General features: G+C 39.5%; 1 pseudogene; it reads right to left on the reverse strand.

The window, feature by feature from the left end:
• Nucleotides 1–1,789: 1,789 nt before the first annotated feature.
• On the reverse strand, nucleotides 1,790–2,933 carry LOC101392903 (olfactory receptor 8B3-like; annotated as a pseudogene).
• Nucleotides 2,934–4,484: the final 1,551 nt, after the last annotated feature.

The raw sequence follows: 4,484 nt of genomic DNA on the forward strand, positions 1-4,484 counted from the left end.
TCCCTAAGCAAAGATTGTGTATCAGAAAAAAACCCACGTTGCACAGTAATTGGCCAGCTCCTGTATGACAACCATGCTAAGCCATTGGCTGGGGCATCTCAGAATAAGCATGGGCTCTGTCTGAACACTATGGTGGATCCAAAGTATCAGCTACAGACTTTCATTCATAATGCTCCCTATAGCTGGGTCCCTTGAAAAGGAGCTGAGCAGCACATCTATGGCTGCCACAGTACACGCCCCCCAAAATAAATTGTACTCCAAAGTTCTTTCTGATGTATTTATTTAATATTCTTGTTATTTATTATTATATTTTATTAATCATTACTTATAAAAGTAAAATTTACTATTGTTGTTATTTAAACAAGATAAGACAATTCAATAAGAATTTCTTGTCTTCCAAATATGTCTGACACACTAAATATGCAAATGGGAAAAGCATTGGAGAAATAAGGAAATTATAGAAAACAGCATCTACTTTGAATATGTTTATTATCTTATTGGTGAGACAAGGTGCTACGGTCAAATTTTGAAATACTAACCCCCAAAGGTGTTGATATTAGGAGGTGGGGCATTTAGGAGGTGTTAAGTCATGAAGATGTAATCCTCATGAATGGGATTAGTGCCTTATAAAAGAGCCTCCATAGAGATCACTTACTCCTTCCAACCTGTGAGGCTATAATGAGAAGTGTGTGACTCAGAAGAGGACCCTCACCCATTCATGCTGACACCCTGATATTGGACTTCCAGCCTCCAGAACTGTGAGAAATAAATTTCTATTTTTTATAAGCCACTGAGTCTGTGGTATTTTGTTATAGCAACCCAAGTGGACCAAGACAAAGGTTTAAATAAGCTCACAAAATATTGCTAGCAATATAGTTTATTATGATTAATATATACCTTTTTTCATGGTAAATCTTATTAGATAAGTAAAAGAACGTCTAACATGTTTCTCCTAACTTAATGTGAAATATTTTCCTTTAAGTGATAAATAAACTCTACAGTAAGAACTACATGCTCTTTTTCAAAATATTTTATGTCATTTTAGATAGTAATGAATGTACATTTTATAATAAACCAGTTACCCCCCTTATTGAGATCCTAAGATGTGTGTTATGCCTTTAATCATACTCTGTTAATGCTCTTTGGCAGTAAAAGGTGGAGTTATATGTATTCTCTTCAACATTAAATGAACTGGGCTGATAGAAGCTCTTAAAAACAGTGACACATGGTACAGATTTTGCCATTCTCAAAGGGAACAAGAAAGGACAGAATATAAAAAGAAAGTTGGTAAGAAAAATAGAATAAAAGGAAAAGATCAGAGGGATCTGATTATACTTTAAGCTATATACACAGTTTGTAATGAAGACATTTCATTGAATCCTGCTGCCTATACCAGCAACAATATTGATAAGAATGAGAATGCTTCTATAGTATTTGGCACTTCTGCGTTTAGGTGAGCAAGCTGTTATTTAACTTTCAGTAACTTATGAAACTCTATTTGTCCAGATTAGGAATAACCCAGGAGACAATATGGGGAAAAAAATTAAAGTAAATTTCTTCCTTTTATAAACACATTCCCAGTTATTAAATAAACTGGTACAAGGTGCAAGAGATACAAAGGCAAAATAATGAGACAAAGTCAGCTTTAAGGGAAATAATAAGACTAGTCTATCACACCACACATAACACAATCTGTAGAAGCAACATGGTTATGGGCAAATCTCATCTTGAAAAATACCAATAAAATTAAATAAAAAACTGATATTCTTTACATTATTGCTGCTTTGAATTAGAATATGTTTCTCCTCCGGATTTTAAACAGAGCTTTCCTCAGTGTAACTTTGATATCCTTGTTCCTCAAACTGTAGAGCAAGGGATTGAGCATGGGCACCACATCAGTATAAAATTAGAAGAAAATTTTTGTGGGTCCATAGATCCAGGAGATGAATATTTAAGAAACATGAATGCTGCTGACACCCAAAAAAGAGAAAGAGCAATGATCTGGGAGCTACAGGTACTGAAAGTTTTGATCTCCCTTAAGTGGATTTGATAAGAACACTGCTACTAAGGATAAAGATACAAAAAATTAGGGTGGTAAAATTTGGCAGTGATATTAATACCCACAACAATGAGAAATACTATCCCGGTGACATAGGTACTGGTAAAAGAAAATTGGATGAGAGGTAGGATGTCACACAAGTAATGGTTGATGATATTAACATTGCAGAAGGATAGTCTAAGCATATGCCCCATGTGGGCAGTGGCTCCAGCAAATCCCATCAAATATGCAGCAAAACTTAGCACAGAAAACACCTGATGGGACATGGTGACCTTATACATCAATAATGGTTTACAGATGGCCACATAGCGATCATAGGCCATTGAGGTCAACATATAGCGTTCAGAGATGACAGAAAAGAGAAAAATGAAGAGCTGAGTCATGCACCTGACATAGGAGATGATATTCTTCTTTGATACAAAGTTCATCAGCATCTTGGGGGTGAAAACAGAAGAGTAACAGAGATCAATGAAGGATAGGTTGAAGAGAAAATAGTACATGGGGATGTGGGCATGAGAATTTAGACCAATAAGCATGATCAAGCCAAGGTTGCCCACTATGGTGACAACGCAGATCGTTAGAAACAGGTAAAAGGGGGTTTCTGGAGCTCTGGACGGTCTGTTAATCCAGCAAGAATAAATTCAGCCACTTGGAGTCATTTCTAGCCAATATTCTCAAATTTGGAAATCTATGAGAACAGACGAAAATCCCATTAATGGAGAACCCAGCTGTGTTCTTACAACTTCTCATTTATGAGAAGGGAACTCAGACTGGCAGAAATCAAATAAGTTCTCCTTTGCTTCATAGGATCTGAACGTACAGCCCCACACCCCTCAAAATTACAGTCGCGCATCAGCTCACGATGGAGATACATTCCGAGAAATGCATCGTTATGTTACCAGCACCAGTCAGGTTGGTGCGGCAGGGGTCCTAGGTTCTTGGTCCAGAGAAACAAAACACTTTAAGAGCGAACACACAGCAGAAGTTTTAACAGAGGAGGATTTATTAGCAAAGCGAAAGGACACCCCCAAGGGGAGGGGCAGGCAGGCTGAGGGGGAGAAACTGCAGGAAAATTGTGGCTGTCAGAGGCTTTGGAAGGTGGGGTCCCAAGGGTGGGTGAGGGTCTTGGAACAGTGTGCCAATCGGGGCATTGTCTCCACCCCCATGTTGGGAGGGGGAGATTCTTTCCTTACATAGGCATCTCCGGAACAGTCATGGCGGCGATCCCCCACAAGGGAGGTCAAAATAGCAATGCAAATGAGGGTATAATGAGGCTTGGGGCTACTCTCAGGTTCCGGGGAGTGCTGCACATGGAAGAGTCGCTGTCCTGTAATTAGGACGCGGCGCCTGGTGGAGTGACCTTGCTGTAGGTTGGGGGGAGTGCCGCACATCCGAAGAGCAGCTGCTGGGCAATTAGGATGCTGCACCTGGTGGCCTAACCTTGCTCTCAGCTCATATCTAGCTTCCTGCCTATCTCAGTAAGGCGATGTCATCATTCTGTGAAAGTCATCAACTCTACCTAGACAAAACCAGATGGTATAGCCAACTACACACCTAGGCTATATAGTACTAAGCTTATGGGACCACCATCATACTCGCGGTCTGTCGTTGACTGAAACATTGATATGCAGCACATGACTATACATCACTCTGTCTTTTGTTTTATGAGCTGCAAGTGTCAAACAACTGCTCCTGTCTTTACTGGAAGACAGAGGGAGGGAGTGACTGAGGAACAAGTCTTTCTGCTGGTGAGCTTTGGTAGTGGGGATGTATCCCGCATCTCTCCCTCTCATTCATCTGATCCTTCACTTCTTGGTTCCTACTCATGTTTCCAAAATCCAAATAGATAACTCAGTTCCCCTCTGATGACCATCAAGAAAGAGAGGATTCCTCTAGGACAGAGACCATACAGATATTCTGCTTCCTAAAAGGAAGTCTCTCACAGTCTATAGGTTTTTCAGATAGTTTACTACAAGATTCCGTGACGTCAGTAATTGATTTCAGGTAATTGAGGAGACCCTTGGCAGCCTAAGATTTATAATTAACCATACACTCCAGTGTTCCTACACATTCTCCTGCTTTGTTCCATTCTAGCTGGACAGAAGGGTGAATGTGCTTTCCTTGGTTTTGTAGGAGGACCTAAAAGAGAAACATAATTATTTTGACTGCTGATTAAATTAGTTATTTTTGTGAAAATGTATCAAGCTATATACTTATTATGATGTAAACTTTTCTATATGTATAGTATATTTCAATAAAAAATTTTTAAGCAAAAACCAAATCTGTTTTTCTGATGTGGGCATGTTCTGGGTGTGTCACTTGGAACTGCTATAGTTCTCCTGCTACTGGACTGAGGATGAAGCCAATACAGGGTATGCTGAGAATAATGCAAGCAGTAGAATCAGAGCTTCTTGTTATTCAGTAT

The sequence above is a fragment of the Ceratotherium simum genome, chromosome 7 (genome assembly GCF_057802395.1).
Source record: "Ceratotherium simum simum isolate JZ-2026a chromosome 7, ASM5780239v1, whole genome shotgun sequence".
Taxonomy (NCBI): domain Eukaryota; kingdom Metazoa; phylum Chordata; class Mammalia; order Perissodactyla; family Rhinocerotidae; genus Ceratotherium; species Ceratotherium simum.